Here is a 25,296-nt window from a genome sequence, read left to right on the forward strand (position 1 = left end):
CGAGCCGAGCCGAGCCGGGGGCGGGGCGGCCTGGGGAGGAGGAGGAGGCCGAGGACCCGGAGAAGGAGGAGGAGAGAGGCGAGCCGCTTCCCCCACCGGGCTGCCGGCGCTCCCCAATCTCTCGCTCTCTGAAACTGGATCCCGAATCGGGAGCCAGAGACCGCATTACGGATTACATCAGGCTTTATACAGCTTCCAGATCACACATTAGCGGGGAGCGCGAGCGGGGGACGGGGTGTGGGGGAGGGGAGCGCGATAAGGGCGGGGGGTGGCGGATAAAACGCACACACGCGCGCACGCCGAGGAAAGCCCGGCGCCTGCCCCAGGCAGCAGGAAAGCCAGGAGTTGGGGCTCTGCTCTCTGCTTCTTCCAGGAGCCGAGGAGAAGCTGCCTGCTGGCTGGGTGATGGGTGGATGGACGGTCGGAGAGATGGGAGGGTGGATGGATGGACAGACAGCAGATGGATGGAGGGAAGTGACAGGGGGTCGTGCATGAACAATGTAGGTGCACGGCAGGATGGGATGGGTGGAAGGATGGAGGCGGTAAGTGGGTGTGGGTGGAGGGGGTGTGCAGGAGGATGGATGGATGGACGGACAGATGCCTGGGGAGATGGGTGGCGTGTTGGGTGGAGGGGTGGAGGGTGGGAGGATGGATGGAGGAAAGAGGCAGTGACGATGGGCAGGACAGGTGGGGGCCTAAATGGACGCATGGCACGAGTGGAGGGCTGCGGACCCTACACATGAGGGTCAGAGGTTGGTAGGGTGGGACGGGCCAACCTGAGCTGCCCAGGTTGGGCTTGTCCAGCCTTTCCTGGGGGGGAGGGGGCTTCTGAGAGATACTGGGGGAGGGGCTTGGGAGAAGAGCCAAGAGAAGGTGGGTGTGACAGTGAGGTCTAGCCTACCCTTTGTCCTGTGTAGCTCTCCTCAGTCACCCCCTCCCTGTTCTCATCATCTATACTCTGACTTGGTGACAGTGAGGACACCCCCATCCCATATTTGGATCTTGTTTCCTATGAGCTGATGGAGATGGCCCCTTTAGCTGCTTCATCTTCCATCTTAAAGCACTCACAGTCCCTGTTCTTCTACCCCTTTGGCTAGATAGGCTTCCCTGGAATGAAATCCAGAATCTTGGAGAATGGCCTCAGGGCAATTACTTCAGGGTTCCTTCTCTGCTAGGATGCTTCGGCCTCCCACCTCTTGCTCTTTTTTTTTAATAACTTGTGGTCCACTCTGAATGTAAGATCCTCTTCGCTTCTGCCTGAATATCCAATACTGTACACACCGATCATCTTAGCAGCTCACTAAGGCCTTTGCTGCCCAGGCCAACATCTGGTCCAACTGTCTGCTTTTCTCAGATTCAGCAGAAGGCTCCATCAGGGTCTCATCACTTCACTATCAAACATTTATTCACAATCATTGTCACCATTCTCAGCCTCAATGTCAGCATGCATCCCACACTGTTCTCTCCATGACCATCACCATTACCCCCAATCAGTGTCACTCCATCACCATCACAGTCATCACCACCGTCACAGGCCATAGTCAGCACCCCTACCACCAGCACCAATTGCCCAGGGGAAGGGTGAATGCCCAGACACATTGGTCATTTCATCAGGTAGAGCGCTGTCCAAACCAGTCACTCTTGTGGCCTAAACCTCTAGGGATGTCCTGAGGAGCTGGTCAGAAGGGCCACGGAGGCACGGAGCCTGAGGCAGCCCCAGAGGGCAGGGGAGGGCACCCTTCCCAGTCCAATCTCCTGGGCAGCCTTCTTCCTCACCCTCCCTCCTGGGAAAGGGCCTTCTTCTCTGAGTCTGGGGGAAGACATGGCAGTGGTGCCCGGGGGGGCTGCGGTGAGGACCCACAGCTGTGCCTGCCCCCCTTCCGGTGCCCAGGTCCTCCTCACTGCAGCTGCCCTTGCTGCTGGTGCTCCTCGCTGCACTAGCAGCCTGTGGCCACCAGGGGGCCTCTGACATTAGGCTACGAGGCAGCGCCAAGGGTGCGGGCATCTCTGAGTCAGGATTTCAGCTGCTGGTTTTGCCACCAGCCCTTCTCCCTGCTGTGGGGGAGGGTAGCAGCCATCCCTGCTTCTCTGCTTTAGGGACCAGGCCAGGCTGGGGCCCCTCCAAACAGGCCATCCGGGGTGGTGTCCCCCACAACTGGAGCTTCTCAGCAGGGTCATGCCTGCCCCCTCCCTGCACGGGGGACTCCTCGCCTCCATCCCTGACTTGCCACTTTTAGAAAATCGTCCCCTTGCCCCAGTTCCTGACCCAGAACGCTCTCTAGGAGAGGCAGAGAGGACCCTGCCCCCCAGAGTCAGCCGGGCTCCTGCTCAGATGTGGGGAATTCTGCCCCATGACCTGGCCCCCAGCTCCCAGCTGAAAGCCCTGAAACAAAGAGGATCGTGCTCACCTGCTGTGGCCTCAATTACCTACTGGTCTGTGAGTACCTTGACTGAAAGGCTTTGAAGGTTTCTCACAGACACTCCAGGGTTCTGGAGTCCTGAACCAATGGCCGCTTGCCTGAGATTTGCTACCAGTTTACACCCAGAAGCCTCACTCACCAACACTTGTTCAAACCCCTGGCCCCTCACCACTCTTCCCCACCCAGACCTGGGGGCCTGGCCACAGCTTAAAGAAACCCAGGGTGGGCTCCACCAGGAAGTGGAAATTGATGGTCCCTGCTGGGCCGGCCCTGTCCAGCTGGACAGCAGGTCCCACAGCCTCCTCATTCAGCCCCAGAAGGAATGTGACCCTTGTCCCCTTAAAAGCCCTATTCATGGCCATAAACCAATCCCTGACCACCGTCATCTACTCAGCTGTGACCCCTAAGTGACTTTAAACTCATTGACCGCTGACCCTGGTCACACGCTGAGCCCTGACCCCACGGCAGTTTTACACACCCAGCTCTCAGTGCCAAGGCTGTGTAGACTCTAAGACACCCTAAAGGGATGGGAACATTGAGGTCTAGGAGGACCCCAGGCTGGAGCAGCAGGAAGGATACCTCAAAGTTCTGTCTATTTCTAACCATTTTCACATAGGACGGTGTCCTCCTCAGGGGGAGAAGTGAGGGCTTGGGGAGGGGGGTTATTTGTCGGGGCCTGGGTGGTCTAGGACCAAGCTTCCTGACCCCAGGTCCATGGGACAGAGGTGGGGTGAGGGTTCTTAGCACCCTCAGCCCTTCCCAGGGGACATCCGCATCCTTTCCAACCAGCGCAGTGAACTTCGCAAACCAGAGGCAGTTGGATGAGGGGTGGGGGCTGTTGGTTGACTCACGCCCGACAAGTAACTGTGGACACAACATGCCACAGTTAGCCTGCCAGTCAGGACACACAGACGCAAGGCCCTCCTGTGAAGGCTCTGTCCTCAGGCCCCCTGAAAAGAGCGCCTTTTGTGGGCCCCACCCAGGCCTGGCAGACCTGTCGGTGTGCAGCCCAGCGCCCAGGCGTTCCCCTGGCCGTGGTGCTGACTGAGTCCTCAGCCTTTTCCCTAGGAGAGCTTATATAACCCAAGTGGCCTGCCCTCCCTGGGGAGCAGGAGGTTGGGGTAGTTGCTTTCAACCACTCCTCCTCACAAATCTCCAGGTGAGAACGAGGCGTCATTGGCGGGTTCTCCTGACACCCCCTCCGGCAAAGGAAATGAGGGTCAGGGAGAGGCGAGGTGGCACCAGCCTGTGCTGCTGTGGGGCTCTGGGGCTGGGGGCCGGCTGGGGAACCCCTGGGGCCTTCGAGGCCCTTGCAGACAGTGAAGCCTGGCTGTGCGGGCTCCTGACACTTCCACAGCAGCTGTGCTGACCGGATCGACTTTATTCCCTGTCTCTATCTGCCCTCGTGGCAATTATCACAGGCCACAAGGCATGGCGCCATTCCAAAGCTGGGCAAACAGGCTCAGAGAGTGATGTGACTCGCCCAGGGTCACACAGCCGGGGGTTAGAATGGACACCAAAGCCTTTGCTCTGATTAGGGTGGGACCCAGGGTCACAGACTTGTTCTTCAAAGGGGTCTTCGTTATTGACAGGGCAGAAAGGAAAGTGGCGGGGGAGGGGAACTGTACAGTCCCTGTTTTGGGCCAGGCACTGCACTAAACACATCTGAAGTACTATGTCCAGGCCTCACAACATCCTGACTGAGCCCTGGTCCTGGTCACACGCTGGCCCAGATTCCTGCTCACAGACTGAGCCCTGATCGTGGGCATACAATGTTCCCTGATCCATAATCTCGTCACATCCTGGTCACACCTGAGGATGGACATCAACTGTAATCATCTGACCAGTTTCCAGCAAGCCCCTCTTATGGGCTGGTGCCCTGCCCACACCAGGCCCACACCCCACCCCACTGCCCCGGTTTCTAAAGCAGAGGCTGTGTGGACTTCAGGGCCTGTGCAAACAGCTGCCCCAGCATCCCCCCAGGCTCTCCCTCTGGGCTTAGCAGGATGCCAAGCAAGCTCTGGGAGCTTTCAGTGCAGGGAGATTAAGCATTTAATAAACAGCGCAGTGAAAATCAATGCAGACAATCAGAGCGATCAGGGAGCCACCGGGAACAGAGGCTGGAGATGTCCTCGCCGGCCCTGCACCCTCCCTGCCACACTCCACTCAGAAGCTCCAAGTGGCATTCTCAGGTGCAGGCTGGGCTCTCTCTGCCCACCCGGTGCCCTGCCCGGGCTACCCCCTAAGACAGGTGTGTTCCCACACAGTCACCGCCTCTGTGTGCTTGGCACAGCCGGCTCTAAAGAGGCCCTGGGGGTTCACAGAGACCCTGGATGCTGCCTGGGCCTGCTCACATCCCAGACCCTGACATCCCATTTCCACGGCCCCGCCTGGAGGCCTTACTGCCTCTAGCTATCACTGGGTCGGGGGCACTAGCCTGGGCACCCTAGGACACAGCCCAGCCTGGGTAGCGGGTGGCCAGACAGACACACAGAGGGCAGTAGATACATCACTTCCATACCAAGTTTCTCTAAGGGTGGTCTCAGGCCCCTGGGGGCTCACCACGGTGACATTTTGGGGGTGGGTCCCAAGGGTCCTCACAGCCCTGAGGTCTGAGGTCCATCTAGGCGGAGGAGGGCCTGGGCCTAGGTGCCCGGAGCCATCCCTACCGTCTCCTCCCCTCAGCCTGTCCCAGCAGGGCCTCAGGCCAGCCAGTCCCATGTGCTTGAGGGGTGCCCTCTGTGTGCAAATTCTGCTGACACTGACACGCCCCCACAGGACACGCTCCTTTACCCACACCCCCTACATGAGATGCAGCACATCCAATGCAGTTGGGGCCCTCGGAAGCCCCCAAACCTGCTCTGTACCCTGCTGCTTGATGAAGATGATGACAGGTGAGGCCTAGAGGCTTGCGGGACCACAGACAGAGGGGCCAGGGTCCCAGTCACTGTGTGACGTGGACCCTCCTGCCTCCCTGGCTCTCAGGCCACTTGTTACAGCGGCCGATGCCTGCCCCAGCTGACACAGAGGCCCAAAGGAGGGGGAAGGATGTCGGGGCACGCTCACGTTTAGGGAGCAGGGAGAGGTGTGTGCACATGTGAGCGTGTGGGCATGGGAGTGTGAACACCAGTGTGTGCACATATGTACGTGTGTGCGGGCATCTTACACGTGAGCATGTGTGCCCCTGCGCACAGCCCACAGGCCCTGCCCTCCCCCTCCTCCCAGACCCTCCTCCATGCCCCTCGCGGTCCCCATGGGGCAGACTTGACTCTAATGTCAGGGAGGGACCAGGCCCTGCAGCTGACTGGCACGGCCAGGTCCTCCCCATGCAGATCAAAACTTTAAAAACAAAGAACCAGGTTGGACCTGATGCAGATTCTCCCACAGGTGAGTGGGGGATGGGCCCCTCCCCACCTAGACCGGGGACTGGGCTTTCCAAGACGTTGGGGTGCTTCCTGGCAGCCTAGTAGGTGGACAGCTCTGGCCCAGGGCTGGTGAGAGGCGTCTCCACTGGACTCCCTCGCCCACGGGAAGGGGCTGGCGCCTCCAGCTGGCTAGGACCATCACCACGACGACCAGCGGAGCCTGGGTTGGGGCCTAGGTGATGTGGGACCAGCACCGACCTCTTTGCTTATGTGTCTGCCACATGAGAGGAGGACACCAGAGTGAGGCATGGGGCCTGGGCCTGGGGTATAGACAGCAAACCCTGCCCCAGCCAGGGACAAAGCGGGTGGCCCACCCACAGGCAGCAGGGGAGGGCCCGTGCATCTATCTCTCTGTGGGATGTGTCCCCCACGGTGCAGCCCGCCTGTCCCTCCAGGGAACACCCTCTGCCTTGGGACCTGGGGGCCCCGAAACCTGGTAGATGGCCAGTCCCTTCCCTGCCTGGGCCTCAGTTTCCCTGTATGTTCAGCGAAAGTTGTGGCAAATTCTCAGGGCTGTTCAGATGAACTCTGGCCCTGCCCCAGCCTGCCCTCCTCCCAGGGCTGAGATCCTTCTGAAGGGCAGGCGTGACCAGGGAGGTCTGTCCCGGTCCCCCCAGGAGACACCTGCGTCACCCTGAGCACAGCCCTGTCCATGCCCTCCTGCCCACCCTTCCCTGCCTGAGCCTGGTTCTTCCTCATCCTGGGAAGCTCGTCTGCTGTGTCCTCTGAGACGCTCTTTTACGTTGGGCTGCCTGGCCCATGTGGCTCTCAGGGAGGACCCCTGTCTTTCCCTAATGTGAAGGCGACTCCCTGCCTCAGTGTTGCCACATGGCTCTGCATATTGAATCACTGTCCTGGGCTGGGAACTGCAGGCTGGGACAGGGTAGACCCGTGAGGGGACATCACCTCTCATTTGTCCCTCTCCCTGAAGCCCAGTGCGGTTAGTGGAGACCAAACCCAGGGCCTGCAAGGGCACCCAGGGAGAGCTGGAAGAAGGGAGGAAGGGGAGGGGAGGAGGGAAGCGAGGAGTGATGGGACATATGGGGCACAGATGCTGACATTTGAGACAATGAAGGGAAGCTTGCACCGCTGTAAAGACATGTTGATATTTTGTGCAACAGAGACATGGCAAGAACGTTGACTTGAGTTCTCAGTCAAGGGCTAATGTTTGCACACTTTTCCTTCCTTCTCTGACCCCCACAGCCCTGTTCCTGCATGGCTTGTTCTGAACTAGAGGCAAGGCAGCCCACCCGGGCACCAGGTTGGGGTCTCCCAATGGAGCAGAGGAAATTTGCATGTAATTTGCATATTGTTTGCATTCCAGTCAAAGGTGGAATCAATCTTCCAACTCCTGGGGTTGCTTCCCGGAACTGTAGCCTCCCAAGACCTGGCAAATATGTGGTTGCTGGAATGGGGGCTGAGGGGCGGGTCCGACTGGGAATGGACTTTACATGGTGATAATAATGCATAGCATTTGCCCAGCACTTTAAAATTTATTTTTAAATCATCAAATATTTCAAATTACATCATTAAAACAACATTGAAAAGCAGAGTGGTCAGGAAGCATAATTCCCCTCTTAAAGTGGGGAAACTGAGGATCAGAGATAGCAAGTCAATTTGCAAGGTGACATGACAAGTAAGTAATCTAGCACGGATCTGGGTCTTGCAAATCCTCTCCTGCTCTTCCCAGTAGGGTTGTTTCTTCAGCTTTCTGCCCCAACTCAACTTACTTCTGCCCAGAACCTAATGGGGGAAGATGGTGGTGGTGATGGTGGTGATAGAGATGATGGTGGTGATGGTGATGGTGATGATAGTGGTGATAGTGATGGTGGTGATGGTGGTGATGGTGATGGTGATGATGGTGGTGGTGATGGTGGTGATGGTGATGGTGGTGGTGATAGTGATGGTGGTGATGGTGGTGATGGTGATGGTGATGATGATGGTGGTGATGATGGTGGTGGTGATAGTGATGGTAGTAGTGATGGTGGTGGTGGTGCTGTTGGTGATGGTAATGACAGTGGTGATTTTGATGATGTTGAAGAAAATTGGTCTACTTGGTTTAGATGACTCAGGGAGCCAAGGACAGAATCTGTGTGGCTTTTTCCTTGAGGCTTCCAGACCCAGTGGCTGATTTAAAACTATGTCTTTCTGTAGTGGTCAGTCTGCCACCCTTCCTCCAGTGTGGAGCTCTGAGATGGTGGTGTGGGGGGTGCTCCCTTGTCAGTGCTGTCCCACATCTCACACTCCAGGCAGCCCCCTTCTGGCTGTGCTGTCTGTGTCCATCTCTCAGTGGTGTGGCCTGGGGCATCCTTATTTCTGCATCTATTGTGGCCCCTAGCTCAGGGCTGGGCCCTGGGCCTGCCTTACTCAGCACTGTCTGATGAGTGGAAGCCTTAACAATCCAGCTGTGGAGATACAGTACGACATGGGGAGCAGCTCCTCGGATCCCAAGAACCCTCCATCGCACTGCAGCCGTCTTCCCCACCCTGCCCACCACCCTGTCCTGGGCCAAGCAGGCATCTGCTCCTGCCTTCTCTGCCCTCACACGAGAGCCTGGTTCTGCAGGGCCTCAGGCTCCATCTGTCCCAGGTTCACTGCTGGGCTGTGAAGCCCACAGACAAGCAGACACCAAACCCACCACATACACACAAGCACACTCACTCACCTATCACACAACCTGGCACACAGAGCCCAGATCCCAAGCCAGGTAGAGTGAGGCCAGCCCGGGGGTTTGTTCTCCTCCACTCAGGATCCTTCTTAACCTGCTGTGCCCCATGTGGCCTTGAATGCCACCCTGACCCTGTGCAGGGACCCCTGGTGGATGTCACCCGGCCCGAGCCTATATACTCCCAGGCAGGGAGTTGTGGCCACACAAGGATCCTTTCTGAGAATCAACCAACTTGAGTGTTCCCGGGAGCTGGCAGGGGTCAGGGCCACAGGGAGCAAAACGGTGGGCCCATGGTCTCCGGACAGGTTGGGGGTCGGTTCCCAAAACCTTAAGAGGGACTTAAATGTGGAGATGCTCCGAGTCAGCAGCGAGTCACAGTCTTTTTTCCCGTCTTCTGTCCCTGACCCCATTCCCAGAGCTTCCATTTCCCCAGGTGCTACAGACATGAAATGAGTCATCAGATGGACGATGCTTAGAGCAGTGCCTGGCTGTGCAGGCCAGGCTGTGTGCTCTCTCCCCCTGTGACAAGCCGCACAGAAAGTCCACCTGGTTCCTTCTCGGGTGCACGGGTGGAGTTTCTCTAGGGTGTGCATCCAGGAGCAGAAGCGCCGGGTCAGCGGGCACGCGCAGCCTGGACTGTCCACGTGCCGCCTGCTTGCCGCCCAACGTGGCTGCTCGTGGGGGCACACACACCCAGTGTGGGCCACTGCAACATGTGTCACTGCCGCCAGTCCTGCGGGGCCGTTGATGGGCTCCTCGTTTTGGTTTCTCAGATATTCCCACTGGCCTTGGAGGCTGAGAGAAAACGGGACAAGAGATAGGCACGCTGGGACAGGTCAGCAGACAGGGCCGAGAGAGGCCTGCAGCCCTGCTCGCCGGAGGCCCCGGAGTGGCAGGAAGGACGGGGCAGTGGAGGCCAGGCTGTCATCTGCGTGTCACCTGGTTCAGGGCCCTGCATGAGCACCAGTGGGCGTGGCAGCCATGGCCAGCCAGGGAGACCCCCACTGCCTCCAGGCCTAAGCACACAGAGCCTTCCTGATGTCGGGGCCCCGTCTTCTAACGCACCTCATTTCTGAGTCCCTGGACTGCCGCCCACTGTGGAGCTCTTGGCCAGGGCCCAGAGCGTGGCGGGCAGGCTCAAGTCCAGTGCAAGGCTGGTGATGCAGGTGGGGGCTGTGGGCTCCAGGGAGGTGACAACGGCTTCTGGGAGCAGCAGGATGAGGGTCCACCCTGCTGGTCACCCAGAAAAGGGGATGAGGGCTGGAAATATGCCCCATGCTGACCAGGAAGGGGCAGCTGCTACCTGCCTGGGGGCCTCCATCCCCTTACCTGTTGACAGCCCTCCCTCGCACCTGAACCTGGCACTGGGTGAGGCCGGAGCTCGAGCTGACCATTTTGGTCCTGATGTGCAGACTCAGAGCTTCCTGTGGGATTTCACGGCGGTGTCCTGTGGCCTCTCCAGGAAAAGACACTGTTGGGGCCAGGGCCCTGCCCACTGTCCGGGGCCTGCCTCCCAGGGTACGTGGCCCCTGAGCCCCTCCCCATCCAGTCTGCTGGCAGGACAGGCGGGAGGCCCGTGTGCCTGCTGGCCTGGACTGTGACTCCGATGGAGATGTGTGCTGGTGAATGGTGGAACGTTGCCTGCCAGATAAAATTAAGCGCCTCAGAATTAAAAATACGTATTTATTTTAACTGGTTGTGGTGTTTGGAGGGAGATGAAAGGGAGGGGAGATGAAATATTACAAATTAGATAATTAAGGCAGCAGAGAGGAAAGCGCGCCGAAATGGGAACCAGAGGGGTGAATTGTGAATCCCTGCACTGCACCAATTTAGAGGGGAAAAAAGGAGTTAGATACAAAGAGGGAAAAAATTAACAGGCAACAAAAACCCAACTCAGCCAGCCTCGAAGTTTCCATTAGCGTTCATTCAGGGAATTGTCGGAGGGGACGGCCTGGAGGCTGGGGGGCCGCGGAGCCCACACAGCCTGGGGCACAGGGTGGGTACGAGGCAGGGGTCCGGCCAGTCTCAGGGTGAGGCCCACCTGGCCCATGGAGCAGGTCCCGAGGGTGTGATCGTGTAACTGGGACCCCCTCTTAGAGCAGCACCGGTGATGGAGGCCCTGGCACAGTCGTGCTGCTGGGGGCACCTGGGACGCAGAGCTGGCTGAAGACAAGCCGCTGCTGCGCAATCACCTTCTCCAGCGCCATGATGTGTGACGTGACAGAAATAAAGACATTGGTGGTGGTGCCGGGGCTGGCGGGGACATGGTGCTGGGTTGGAGGAGGATGACATGGCATTAAGAAGACGGGGGCTGCGGTGCTAATGGCAGAGGTGGCTGGTCATGAGGATAGGGTGGCATTCGGGGGCTGGGGTGCTAATGGGAGTCCCCGCTTTCTGCCTGGAGGGGCGGGCTCAAACCCCCGGGGCCTGGGGGTGGGAGGGAACGTGGCAGGCGGGGCATGTGGCTGGGGGAGTTAATGGACAGAGGGCAACAGAGGTAACCACGTGCAGAAGACCCTGTGCTGGGCCGGGCACCACGTGGCCTGGCGTGAGGCGCTGGGCTCCTGCCTGAGAGGAGTCCACGGCCCAGAGCCTGGCTTCTTGGACTGGATGTGGTGAGCGAGGGCACCTCGGGCACACCCCCAAGAGTGCTATAAGGACAGTGTGCCAGGATGGTGTGTGTAAGGAGGCGACAGTCTTAACACACACCTACGCCCACGTACACCCCCAGAATCACACCCCAGCGTACACTCCAGCAGTGCCCAGAGTGAAACACGCAGGCGATGTGGGTCACAAACGGGGCCACTGCTGTGGAGCCCGTCCCCCCTGGGCTGACCCCCTTACTGCCTGTGGCCGCTGGCACCTGCAGCCCCATATTTAGATGGTGTGAAGAACAGCAGCTCCCCAAATCCTGAGAAAGTGGGGGAGGCTATTTCCCAACAAGTCAAAGGAGAAAAGACACAGAGCTTCCCCCATGCCTGTCCCCCTCCCTGGATTGGGATGGGGGACACATAATAGATGAGGTCCTCGGAGCCCAGAGCTGATCCGAAGGTGCCGGACCCTTCCCCACCCTCAGCCCCATGTGGTCCCTGCAGCTCGTAACCCCACCTCCTGGACCCAACCTGGCCAAGGGCAGAATCTGGGGTAGGCTCTGCTGGTGGGGGGGACTCCCCACTGGTGCTGCTTCCTGGAAAGGAGCCTACTGATCTCTCCCAGAGCCAAGATCGGGGCCAGGGCCCCTCTGGCTTTGGCACCACCAGGAACGTCTATGCACCACCCTCCCCACCCCTGGAAGCCTCATTTCAAACATGGGCAGCAGGCCACTTCCCAGCACTGGCGAGGTGCGGTGGGGTGGGCTTCCGTGTGTCCATCTGCCCCATGCCCCTCCTGCTTCCTGAGAACCTGGGGAGGTGGCAGGCCCATTTTTCAGGCCAGCGATGTGTGCTGATGTGGCCTGTCTGAGGGGCTGGCCTGAGCTTTGGCACCACCTGGGCACAGGAGAACAGAGCTGGGGCCCCCTTGCCCCTGCCCCCATCACAGCTGCGCGGAGTCTGGTCAGAGACAACTACCCCTCTGCCGCAGTGGGGCCTGAGGGGCAGGCTGGGCACCCCATTGTCTGGCTGTGCCCTAGCCCGCCCTGTGCCCCAGCCCGCCCTGTGCTCCCCATGCTTCAGTCATTGCTATATCGACAAAGAAAGTAGGTATATTGACACATGCCTGTGCATGCAACCCACATGTGCTGCACATGAGTGCATGTGTGTGTGCTGGCCTGTACCTGTGCACACACACATGTGCTCACATGCATGTGCATCTTGTGCACACACACCAAACACAGTGCCTCCTGCATGTGCACACATTTACACGCTCACACATACCACACACATGCATGTGCACACACATGTATGCATACGCGGGCATGGATATGCATGTAAGTGCATTGCACAAACACACCTGACATGCACGCACGTGTACACATACAGGGTGCCCGCGTGCATGTGACTATAAACACGTGAGCTATGTGCAGACCTCACGGGGATAAGAGCATGTGCACATGTGTTTGTCACCTGTGTGTATGTGTGTGGCTGGAGGACGGAGGAGTGCCCAGTTCCCCTGGTGGTGCGATGAATAAATCTCACAGAGCTATAAAGGTCATGCTGTGCTTTTCACAGTTCCAGGGGAGGTGTGAGGTGCTACCTGCGAATTTCAAACTGGGCCAAATGGAGGCTGGCAGAGCATTCTGAGTTGGCACCCAAGGGCTGCCAGGTTCTCCATCCCATGTCTGCTGTGTCCAGGGGAAACCATCCCCTCCTTGTCTGAAGGACTGCCCACACCACACCCAGCCCCCTCACCCTCACCCCTCTGCACCTCCCCTGTGCCCTCGCTCCTGTCCTTTCTCAAGACCCGCCCACACAGGACAGCTGAGCTGAATGCCTCTCTCACAGCACCCGACGCCCCCACTGTAACTTCCGGAAGCTTTCAGTGGCCTGTAACAGCAAACCCAGCTCAAGCTGCCTTAAGCTGTGAAAGGAAGAGATTGACTCCCGTCAACGGCAAGCCTGGGCTGTGCGGGTTTCGGGCAGAATGTGATGGGAGCTCCAGCTCCGCTTCTCTGGGCTCTCCTTGCTCTGCCTTGTCCTCGGGGGCTGACTTTGTCTTCAGGATGGTTCCCTTCACAGGGCAGGGTGATTCAGCATCCTCAGCCCTCACCTGCACCCCACACGGTCCAGCCTCATCCTCTGCCATGTACCTCATGGTCCAAAGTGACTGCTTGAGCTCCGGCTGTCACATCTGCCTTTTGACCAGTAGGAAGGAGGAGAGGAGAAGAAAGGTCTGCCCTGCTCTTTATGGGCACATCCTGGGAGTTGCACGCGTCACTTGCCGCGAATCCTGTTGGTCAGAACTTAGACACAACTGCGAGGCAGCTGGGAAGTAGAGGCTTAATTCCGGCAGCTACCCATCTGACTAAAAACCGAGGGTCCTAGTCCCTAGGGAGAAGGCGCACTGGGTAATGGGGTGTCTACACAGGGCACTTCCTGGGAGTGTTGGGACCTTCCCAGCATGGGGCCTGCCCATCTGGAAGCAGGGCCACCCTGTTCAAGAAGCCTTGAACTGGGGCTGACTCAGACACTGTCCCAACCTTGGTCACCCACAAACAGGTAGGGAGCCAAGCCTTGGACCAACGGCAAGGGTGCCGAAAGACAGAGATGGTCCGACAGATGCTGAGGGAGTGACCCCTTTACAAGCCCTGGGCGGGGAGGAGGCAGGACACCCCGGTCAAGGTGGGGAAGACCCCTTGGGCGCAGGGCAGATCACTCGATGGCCACACTGAGTGGCAACCCTGGGGTGGACTGTCCCGTTGAGGAAATGGGCGGGGGGCTCAGAAGAGGGGACGAGCGTGGGCAGCTGCCCCTGGCGGCCTGAGCCTCCGCCCATGCTGCTCTCCTTGTCTCACCCCAGATCCTTAGAGCCGAGGAGGGACTGTTCTTATTCACTGGACATGCAGGGAGCCAAAGTGTCACTTAATTCATTAACAAGTCCTTTCCTGCAGCAGGAGGGAGTTTGAGCACAGCCCAGTTTGACTGCTAAAAGTACGTAGTTTTAGCTTACTTACTACAGGTGCGGGAGTCGGGGCCCCCACCGCAGGCATCCCCATGCTGGGGGCCTGACTGCTGGGACCCTAGGAAATTCCTGCGTGGGTTTTACTCCTGCTCCAGCTCTGTGGATGCCCTTTGATGGTGGACAGAGCTGGTGCAGGCCTGGCCTGGGGACAAGGTGGAAACAGAGGAGGGGCAGTGGCAAGGGTGGCGACTGGCTTCTGTCTGTCCTGGCTTCAAATGTCGTCGCCGCCTCCTGCTAGGCCTCCGATGCCTCACTTGTAAAGTGGGGCAAATGTCTCCACCTCAAGGGTGCAGCACCCGGCAGAGGCCAGCACATAGTAGGCGCCCAATAAACAACAGTCTCATCTCTATTTCCTTTGGAGAGCTGCCAGTTAAATGGGGGGGGGGTGCCCTGCCCTCAGAGAGCCAGACAGGGTTGGGGGGGCAGATGGAACACCCAGAGAGAGAAGAGGAGGAAAGGTGGGGGCTGGAGGCAACAGACGCAAATGCTGGAGGGAAGGGAGCCATGTGGGGGCCGAGAGCGTCACCATCTGTCATATGAGGGCACCGCTGCCCCCACCCCAAACACTTCCATCACGAATACTCCCAAAAGCCGGCCATGCCAGACAATTAAAATTAATTCACATGTGGAGGCTATTAGTTTTAATGTATTTTTGTAACCACTACCGCAATCAAGATAGGAAGTTTCTTCACCCCCAAAACCCTCCCATGCTACCGTCCATAGTCACACCTTCCCCCCACCCCTACCCTGGCCACCACATGTGTGTCCTCCGTATTTTGTCAGTATTTGTCAGTCGTGTGACAGTATTTTGTCTTTTTGAGGCTGTCAGGTCAGTGGAGTCACATGGCATGCCACCTTTGAAATCCACTGCATGGTTGCATGTATCAAGTTTGTTTCTTTTTCCTGCGGGACACTGGTCTGTGGCATGGATGTACCACAGGTAACCATCATCTATTGAAGGACGTTGGGTAGTTCCCAATTTGGGGCTATTACAAAGAAAGATGTGAATGTCGTGTACTGGTTTTGTGAACATAACTTTCTGTTTCACTTGGATGGGTACCCACTTACTTACGGGGTGCTACGGGTCCCCTAGTGCGTGTACGTCTAACTTGATAAGAAACCGCCAAATCATTTTCCAGAGTGGTTATACCATTTTGCATCCCCAGCAGCAATAAGCTCCTGTTGCCCCCGTTGCCATAGCGCTGGGCACGGTCAATATTTTTTATTTCAGTCGTCCTGATAGGTGTGAAGCGGAATCTCGTAAAGGTTTGAGATTGCATTCTCTAATGACTAATGATGTGGAATCTCTCTCCATGTGCTTATTTATAATCTGAGTGTCCTCTCTGGTGAAGTGTCCGTTCCAGTCTTTTGCTCCTTTTTTCCTTAACTTTTGATTTCAAAGCAATGATAGGCTCAGAGGCAGTTGTGGAATTTGCACACAGAGGGAGGTCTCCTAGCTTTCCTTTATCTGGGAATGTCTTTATTTCACCTTCACTCCTGCAATATCTTTCCACTGGATATCCAGTCCTGGACTGTAGTTCTTTTCTTTCAGCCCTTTGAAAATATTGTTCTGCTTCCATCTGGCCTCCATGGTTTCTGATGAGGCGTCCAAAGTCATTTGGATAATTTTTCCCCTTATAAATAATTTGTTATTTTTCTCTGTCTGCTTTCAAGAGTTTGTTCTTTGTCTTCAATTTTTAGCAGTTTGATTCTGGTGTATCTGAGAGTGGATTTCTTCATTTCATTGATCTTCTTGAGTCTGTAGATTTACATATTTTACTAAATCTGGGAATTTTTCAGCCATGCTTTCTTCAAATATTTTTCTTTATTACACTCTGTCTCATCTCCTTCTGGGACCCCAAGCTCATGAATATCAGGCCTTTTGATATTATCCCACAGGCCCCAGAGGCTCTGTTTTAAACTCTCCTCCCTTCCTGTTCATGCTGGATACTTTCCATTGACCTGTGTTCATGTTCATCGGTTGTTTCTTCTGTCATTTCCATTCTGCTATTGAACTCATACCATGAATATTTTTATTTTGGCTTTGTATTTTCAGTTCTAATGTTTCCATTTGGTTCTTCTTTACGTCTCTCTTTCTTTTTGCTGAGGCTGGCTATATTTCTGTTTACTTCAAGAGTGTTTGCCCGTACTTGCTGGAACATTTTTGTAACAATTGGTTTTAAGCCTTTGTTTGATAACCCTAACATCTATGTTATCTCAACTTGGCTTCTGTTTATTGTTTTGTTCCCTGCAAAATGCATGTTGTAATTTCCCTGTTACTTCGTATGCCAAATCGGTTTGGATCGTATCCTGGAAACTTTGAATATTTTTTCCTAAGGCTCTGGGTGTGTTCTAAGTCCTACGAAGATGTGGACACCTTTGCTTTAGCAGCAATCAGCTTAGTTGGGTCCAGGCTGCACGTTCCCGCCAGTCTTCAGGGGCTCTGATTCCTCCATCAGGTCAGCGTTTAAAGCCTTTCAGTGCTATTCAGATCTGTCCTGTGTGAGCGTCCAGTGGCCCTTCTGGAACTGGGCAGTGTCTCTCGATAGCTGGTTTCATAGAGTTTTGGTGTGCTGTTTGGGGTCCATGCGTGCTCAGCTTGGGCTGATCCTCCGCTATCATAAACAACTATAGGGGTGACTCTCCTGACCCCCCCTCTCTGTGTCTTCCTGGTACTTTCTATTCCCTGGACTCCTCTCCTTGGTCCTCCGGCCCAAAGGTGGGGCTTTCATCAGGACACTCTGCTGTGCACTTCCCATGACCGTACCTACAGCAGGGCCACATGGAGGGAGGACAGAGTGAAAGTGGTAACGTGTTTCCACCTCACCTTCTCGAGAGCACAGCTCTTGACCAGGGGGGAGTTTTCCCTCCTTTGGCTCTTGGAGTGCCCACGCGTTTGCTGCTGCTGCCGCCATGCTGGCCACTGCCAGGGGGCCTCCTGGGGGCGGGGGGCTGAGATGGGGGCCTTCTCCCACTCTGTCAGTGTTAGGAGTGCTCTCCTGTGTTCTGAGTTAGACGGGAGGGACTGGGTTGAACTCTCTCTGTAGGTGCCGACGCATGCCCCCTTCCAGGCTTCAGGCTGCGAGTCCAAGCTGGAGCAACCCCGAGGAAAAAAGGGGACGTTCATCAGTGATTTGTGGGTGCTTCAAATTCCAGTCTTCTTTCCCCATCACCTGCTAACACTTTTCAGAGCCCTCATATAGCTGCTGCATGGGCTCTGTCTGGATTTTATAGCCACATTCGACTGGGCTTGACAGGGGCTGCGCCTCCTCCATCTTACCTAGAACCAGACCTCAGACACTTTTAACACAAACCTCCCCTCCCCACAGCTTCAACCATCAGGGCATCCACCTGTCTCCAAATGGGGGTTTCTTCTGGGGAAAGACAAGAGGGAGTGGGGTCTCTCCCCCTCAAACGACTGTCTTTCCAACCGTGAGGAGGCATAGACCCGCCATCTGTGGACACTGTGGAGGGTCTAGGCTTGACCGCCAAGTCGAAGCGTCACCCCATGTGCGAGATGGTCAACAAAGTGATGTCCTGTGTTGCCAGGAGCTTAGGGAGCTGGATGCCAGGCACTGTGTTGGGTGAAGGGCCTGCAATGGACAGTGAAACAGACAAGTGTCCCCTCCATGGTGGACTGATGTGCATTCCACAAAGCATGTCCACTCCTGGCCCTGCTGTCTGGCCTCCATACTTGCCTCTGCCTTGCATCCTTCCGGGTCCTGCTCCACCCAGGGGAGGATGGGGTCGGCCCTGGCAATCACCATCACCCCTTGTGCAGGGCTTCACCGTGGGATGCAGGTCAGCTGATGGAGGGGCCTCCCACTGCCCCCCCCGAAGTGCTTCCTGGGGCCGGGGGTGATGGGCTGTGATGGCTGGAAGGGCCTCCCAGGACCCGGCAGCCGATTCCCCAAACTCCTTGGGGTTTGCATGGCCCTGGCTGTTTCCAATGCACACAATGCACCAGACACCCCTTTTGTTTCTCAAGTTGCCCACATCCAAGATGCCCCCCACTTCACAGAGCTCCTCAGAGTCGGACCAGGTGGGGCTCTTGACTCAGAGGGGTAGAAAACACAGCTCAAGCCTGTTCAAGCAGGAGGGAATTAGGGCCCCCCATAAATTCCTGGCAGGTCTAGGTGGATCCCGGTACTTGCATGGTGTTGTAAGCACCCCATCTTGCTCTCCAGCTTGCGGATAAGCTCCCGCCTGGGGCACAGAAACTGGTGGCTCCCAGGCCTTCTAGACCTGCATCCACTGAAGGAGCCCCATCAGGAAAGAGGCAGAAAAGTCAGGAGGGCCTGACTGGGTCAGGGTAGTGTTGGGAACGGGGTTCACACAAAATGGGGTCCCCTGGAAAGAGGGTTCAGCCCAGAGGCCGACTCAGATGGAGATTGGTCTGCTGGAAGTTTCCTGAGGGAGCTGCTGGGAGGCTAGGGGGCCGGGCTGGGCAGAGGGAGCGACTGTACCAGGCACACGGTCCCAGAGGCCTCAGCGGCCCCACAGGCCTGGGCTGGCCCTGCAGAGCCGTCCCAACCTGGGGCACGGGTCTGGGCCTCTGCAGTGCCCACCAACCAGGCCCAGGGGACGGGCCGCCCTGCAGATGCCAAGGGGCTTTCAGCGAGCGCCCAACCCGCAGAGGGAGCCGGCAGAGTGGGGTGCCTTGGCCTGAGGGGAATCTGGGGTCTCATGGAAGCCCCTGCAAGTGCTATTCAGAAGCGGGCCGGCCAAGCACCTGCTCTGAGCCCTCCTGAGTCCAGGCTGCTCTTAGGTGAGGAGGCCGCCCGGGGCGACTCCCCTGAGGCCCTCCTGAACGCGGTGACATGAGCTCCCAGCAGGAGAGACCATGGGACATGCCGGGGAGACCTGCACAGGGTCCCCACCCTCTGCACAGCACTCACGGCAGCCTTGTGACATAGAGCGGACCCACCCGGGAATGCCTGCTAGCGACACTTTAAAATCCAGACGGCTTCCTAGACGGGACTCGAGCGTGGGTCCTGCCTGGGCTTTCGGGGCTGTAGATCCCACCCGTGGGCCTAAGCTGAGCTCTGACCCTGGTCATTGGTCACAAGCTGAGCCCCTGCCTCACGGGACATCCGTCTGGCGCCGGCCTTGGCTGCAGGGGGCCTGGGTGGGAGAAGCAGGGGGCCTTGGTTGTGGGGGCCCTACTCCTGTATCCAGGAGGCAGAGGCAGAGCCCACACTGTGAAGCGCTCGCTGTGACTCAGGCGGCTCCGCCTCACTTTATTTTTATCCCCATCAAACCCTATAAATACAGCAACGATCACCGAATACAGCCAATATGCCCCACGCCTCCCACCCCTGGCACTGGCCCACAGTCACCAGGGGGCGGCTGGAGACCCAGGCACACAGACGTGCTTGGGCGGGGAGGGGCCCAGGCCCCGGGGAAGGGCCGCATGTCCCCTCCGCACTTGGACGGCCCGGAACCCCCTCCTTCCTTCTCGGTTATGGTGCCAAGTAAACAGCACGTCCCCTACCCTGGAGACTCTGCATTCGTTTTCCCTTCAGAGGCTGGAGTGAGAGTTGGGTGGACAGCGCTCCCTGGGGTGTGGAGCTGCCCCTCCCCCAGGGATGGAGGACGAGCTGGCTCTGCCGGTTCCCAGGACAGTGGCCAACGCCTTCGCTGAGGACGCGATTAGCAGACAACACTCGCATGCTCCTCTCATGGATTTTTTTAAAGCTTTTTTTTTCTTTTTTGCCACTCCGGCTTGGCGTTCAACACCTTGGGAAGCTGTTACAAGTCTCACGGCGCAGTTGGTTTTCTAAGAGCCTGGTGCTGTGACACGACTGGTCTCGAATGGTTGGGGGCCAGGCGCTGGCCTCGGTCAGAACCCTCGATGAGCTGGGCTGGCGCCAGCCCCTTCTCAGGATGCACTCCCCTCGTGACAGCGCCCCTGCAAGGGGACAAGGCAACTGTGTGCCAGCCCCCCCCTGCTCCCCTACGCCCCGGCCCTTTACTACGCTTGGGCTTGGGCAGCTCCCTCACTGAACCTTTAACACGCCCAGAAAAGCACTGTCGCTGCTCGGCGCGTCACTCAGCAGGTCGGCGGTTACATGGGGAACACCACGTGCAAAGCGAGCCCGGGAGTACAGCTCGCGCTCATCGCGACCCCTCCCCGCTCCTGGCCACGCCCGTGCCAGGAACTCTGCTGGTGCAGAGACGCCAACACAAGCATGGGGCCTGCCCCAGGGGCCCGTCCTGCAGCGGGCGGGACGCACACCTGGGAGGGCGATGGTCCTGATAGGAATGCTGTCAACAGCAGCATGAAGAAAACGGGGCTCGTCTCCCCCGCGATGCTGTCTGGGGGTGCCCTCGGTCCCCGCTGGCAGGAGGCTGCCTGGCTCAGCCCCTCCGTGGAGGCGCTTTGGTGCGTGGTAACGACCCCGCGTCTCTCCCTCGGGCGCTGACCCAGGTGCCCGGGTCTGACCCCCTCCCTGGAGCTCGGCCAGCCTCTGCCTGGGGGCGCCAGCAGTCACAAGGAGGCCGCCCCTGACCTGGGCAGCGGGGAGCAACACCCTGTGCTGTGTGTGGGCCCCTCTCTGGCCCCACGTGCGGCTCTTGGTTCATCAGCGGGGAGACAGGCTGCGATGACCGTGCCGGGCGCGGGCCCCTCCCCGGTTCCCAGGCCCCTTCCTCCGGTGTCTCCAGGAGGGCGGAGGCGCTGTGGTTCAGGAGGAGGGTGGCCCTGGGCTTGAGGCCCCGCGTCCACAGGCTGAGCCGGGAGGACGGAGGGCGCACCGGGCGGGCCTCTGGAGTAGGCGCCCACGTGCACTGAGGCTGCTGACGGGGAAGCGGCCGCTCGGGCTGCGACGCGGGCACAGGCCTTTCGGCTCCCTGGGGTCTCGGTGTCCGGGGCGACAGCCTGCCTCGGGGTGGCCCGCCGGCGGCCTCCGCACTCCTCCGGCTCGGACCCCTCCGGGTCGGGCTCGTCCCGGGCAGGGGCCCGTTCCTGAGGCGCCTGCGAGGCCCGGCCCCGTGCGCTCCTTCAATGTCACCCCGTCCGCGGACGCGGAGACTGAGGCTCGTGGCGAGAACGAGTCGGCGGTCTCCCAGGACCTGGGGCGCCCGCGAGCGCGGGTTTTGTGCCCCAGCCGGCCGCCGTCCCCGGCCGCTTCCGGCTGCCCGCGCGAGGCACTCTGGGACTTGTAGACTCCAGACGCACGCGGCCCACGGCGCGTCCGTGGCCCCGCGGCCATTGGCTGACGCCAGGTGCCGGGCGCGGGGCGGGCTTGCGGGGCTCGGCCGGCGCGGGAGGGGCCGTCACGTGATGTTTGGGTGCAGCCTCCGCCCCTCGCACCGCCCCTCCCGCCGAGAGCGCACGGAGAGCGCCCGCGAGCTGCCCAGGCCCAGGTGAGGCGGCGGCGCGCGGCGGGATCGACCGGCGGGGATCGGCCGGCGAGGACCAGGCGGACCTGGCCGGGAGGGTGCGTGGACCGAGGCCTGGGAGGGCGGCGATCGGGGGTCGGGAGGGGCGCGCGGGGCCCGTGAGGCGGGGCCTAGGCGGGGGCGGGGCCTAGGCGGGGCGGGGCCTCGGGCGGGGAGGGGCCGCCTTGGGAGGGCGGGCTGAGGAGCGCTCCGGCTCCGCCTCCCCGAGGGCGCCCAGCTGCGGGGATTCACCCGAGGGCGCAGGCGTCGGGTCGCCCCCCGCGGCGGGTTCTGAGCGCCCAGGGTCCCGGGGCGGTGGGCGCTCTTTTCCTGAGGCCCCAGTGCCCACTCGGTGGATGCGAGGGCCGGTCCCCAGCCCCCAGCGCGTGGGAACCAATCCCCGAGGGCAAGCCAGCTCGTGTGCGCTTCCCTCGGCGCCGCCCAGCCTTTCCTGGGTTTGACTTAAAAGGTGTCTCTGAGAGTTGGGGCCTCGCGCCCGCCCTAAGAGCATCCAAGTGACCCCATCTGTGCTGCCCCCTGGATGCCCTCCAGGGGCCTCCTTTGGGACACTCAGGTCGCACTTCTTCCCGACCCTGGGACTCTGTGTGCGCTGTCCAGTGTGGTGGCCACTGGCCTCACCTGGCACAGGTACGGAACACTGTCGCCATCGCAGACAGTTCTGTGTGCCAGTCTGCTGGACGGGATGGGCCTGCTGTCATCCCAGCCACACCTGGGTCCCTTTCCTTCCTCATCTGCCTGCTTCCTGCCCTCTCCTAGTTCCTGGCAGGATGGCAGCTCAGCGTCCTCTGGGCAGGTCTTGGGTCACTTTTGTGACCACTCTCTCCCACCAGTGTTTCCTGCGTCAGGCTCTGTCTCCCCCCCTTTCCGCATTTCGTGTCCTGTCATTGCCGCTTGTTGCTTGTGTTTATTTTATCTTCAGTACCTGGGAGGCAGGGATTAGGGTTGGGCCTTGCTACACCCCCCAGCATGGACACAGTATTAGGGTGAAGGATACAGATGAAGTTGGTCAGTTTGGAGTGTTCCGGCCTGTTCTAACAGTGCTTTCACGTGGTTCAGCCTCACACATTGTAGGTCCTGGAAGGAATCTGGTGCAGCAAATGCCTGCCAAGGTCAGCACAGTGTCAGGTGCCAGGTGGTGATTGCCAGTGGTTGTGGGAGACTGGCAGGTCTCGGAGGGCTTCCTGGGGGAGGCGGAGCTTTAATCCAACCTCTTCCTCGTCTCTCCTCTGTTGGCCTGGCTGCCTTGACTGTGTCCAGAGTCTCCTGGGTGCCCCTCTGCAGGCCCTGAGATGGGCACCTCGGCACGGGAACCGCTTGTGGGCTGGCATCCTCAAGTCCCTCCCCTGGCTCTCTGCTGTCGGCGGGGTCGAAGGCAGGGGCCTGGCTCCTGCCTGTGGCTCCAGCCACATCTCCCATGATTTGCTTCACGGGCCCCAGCAGTGCGGAAGTCCTTGTTTCCTGGACGACCCGTGTCTTTTCCACCAGCATGAGCGTGTCGATGCCAGGCCCTCTGCTTGGAATGCCCTGTACTCCTGATGTCTTTTCGGGAGCCTTCCTGTCCCCTGCCTCCCCTGGGCTGGGTTCACCCACATTTATGCCCGTGGCTCAGCTTCTGGTGCTTAACCTTGCCTTTCGGTGTTACGCTGAAATGACCTGTGTTTGTCTCCCACACATGATTGGGAACCCCTGGGGTGCAAGGACCTCCCTCTTGGTCACCCTTGGACCTTGAGTGCCCAGCCCAGCGTTTAGAGCCTGTTGGGCACCCAGCAGATTTTGATGAGTGAGTAGACTGGACATAGAAGCCAGCGAAGAGGACAGAGTGAGACATGCGCTTGTGGCAAGAGGTCTGTCTGTTCAAGATGTGGAAAGCTTGACGCAGGGACAGGGGACTTACCTTCCAGTTTGGGAGAAAAGACTCAAACTGTGACCAGTGTATGCTGAGCATAACGACACGGAGCAGATGTATGCCTCAGGGTCCTGAAGGACCCACTTCTTAGGATGTGGGCTCTGGGCTGGGCTGGGCTGCAAGGCAAGGTTGGTCAGCCAGAAGGGATGGGTGGCCTTCCGGGGGAGACAATGATCATATCTGCCACGCTCTCACAGTGTGCTGGGTGCTGGGCTCGGTCCTAAACGATTATGCCCAATAACTCAGGTCACTTTCACAGTGAGCCTGGGAGGAAGGCCTGTTATTACCCAGTGTTACAGCTGAAGAAACCGAGGCTCAGAAATGGGGACCTGCCTGCGCCCCTAACTGCGAAGCTCTGGGATGCAGTCCACTCCACCCCGACGTACGGGTTGTGTCTGAGGAGGCTGGGCATTCACTTCTCTGGCTGGTGTTGGCACCTGACCAGGTGGCCAGGGCTTGGGCTGTTTTAACGCTCGAGGGCAGACCTGGGGCTGCTGGATTTGTTTTGATTGTGTTATTCGCTACCAGTGGGATTTAGCTGTGGCTCCATCTGGCTGTGTTTGTTGTTCTTTAAAATCTGCTTCGTGCGACGTCATGACGGCCTTGCTGCGCTCTGAAGGCAGCCACCTCTCGGATCGGTCTGTTTCTGCCCCGCCCCCCAGCACCGCCTGGCTCCTGAATGTCTGTTTGCTGGATCTGTGAATGGAGGCTGGGTGAGGAAGATGAAGGGAGGAGAGAACGAGCAGAGCTGAAGAATGAACGGGCCTGTCCTGTCTCTCCCCGGGATGTCACCTCCGGTTGTTCAGCACTGATTCTTGTCGGTGTTTCTGCACTTGACCTTGAACATCCGTATCCCCTTTGGGTGTGCTGAAGCAGGCCAGGGGACGACGGGTCCCATTTTTTAGCTGAGGGACTTGGGCTCAGAGAAGGCTCCTCCCGTGCCCTGAGCCCAGACGCCAGGCCGCCGTCTGCCTCCCCTCCCAGCTGTGGCCCTCGCCTGAACCAGGGGGCTCCCAGTGCCTGTGTGTTGAAGAAGTGAGGGGGGTTGTGACAGAGCGGTCCTGAGCCTGCGTTCTTACTCTGCCTCGCTTCCTGTTAGTGTTGCCCGTGGAGCCAGTGGAACCTCCCGTAGGAAGGGACTAGACCGAGTCCTGGTATAGACGACAGGGCCCGTCCACAAGCCAAGGCAGGTGCCTTGCAGGTGCCCGAGCTGCAGAGCCAATGGCAACGCCTCCTGGGAGTGGGTGCCTGGTCAGCGTGCCCTCGCTGCCTGCAGTCCAGTGCTGTCCTCAGAAGCCTGTCGCAGCTGTTGCACCAGCCTTTTCCCAGCTGCGGGGTTGTCTCCATCAGCCTGAGCCTTGCGGGGGCCATGGTGGTGTAAAGGGAAGTGAAGGTGATACCACGCCGGTGGAGCCCTCCCCTCTAGGTCTACCCTGAGCCTGGGCAGGCCCATCAGGCCTTGAGCCAGCTTGGTGGGCTGAGGTGTCATGGCAGGCAAGCAGGATGGCCTGCTGGGGTGGGTCACTGGCAGGGCCCTTGTCCTTGGCGGAGCCACGGCCTCTGTGGTCAGGCTGCCGTCGAGGTGCAGAGCGTTCCAGGAGGATGTTCTAAGGCCAGGCCCTGCCCAGAGCCCCAGGTTGCGTGGGGGGCAGGATGGGGCTGGCCTCGTCAGGGATGCAGCTGTGCACGCGTTACAGAGTGGGGTCACAGTGGGTGGCCAATGAGGGATATAGAGGGGGTCCCCACTGTGCTTGTAGTTGTGGGGTCCTGGATGCTGGTGACGCTGGGCTGAGTCTTGGAAACTGAGCACTAGCCTGGGAGGATGGAAAGGAGGCCCGTGCAGGCAGTGGGAGA

At 58.9% G+C, this 25,296-nt stretch overlaps 1 protein-coding gene across 14 annotated transcripts in view; it reads left to right on the forward strand.

Annotated features, from left to right (window-relative positions):
* The first annotated feature begins 19,371 nt into the window (after nt 1–19,371).
* The window catches only part of TSNARE1 (t-SNARE domain containing 1), a 102,778-nt gene continuing 96,853 nt past the window's right edge, over nt 19,372–25,296 (forward strand). For 10 of the 14 annotated variants that reach the window (XM_019657871.1, XM_019657875.1, XM_019657864.1 and 7 more), the window contains exon 1: nt 21,327–21,500. The gene's annotated coding sequence lies outside the window, so the exon portion shown is untranslated. Of the gene's footprint in view, nt 20,518–21,326; nt 21,575–25,296 lie in introns of those variants that run through there. The other 4 variants (XM_019657866.1, XM_019657876.1, XM_019657877.1 and 1 more) reach the window with 4 other exon arrangements.

The sequence above is a fragment of the Hipposideros armiger genome, unplaced genomic scaffold (genome assembly GCF_001890085.2).
Source record: "Hipposideros armiger isolate ML-2016 unplaced genomic scaffold, ASM189008v1 scaffold_280, whole genome shotgun sequence".
NCBI lineage: Eukaryota > Metazoa > Chordata > Mammalia > Chiroptera > Hipposideridae > Hipposideros > Hipposideros armiger.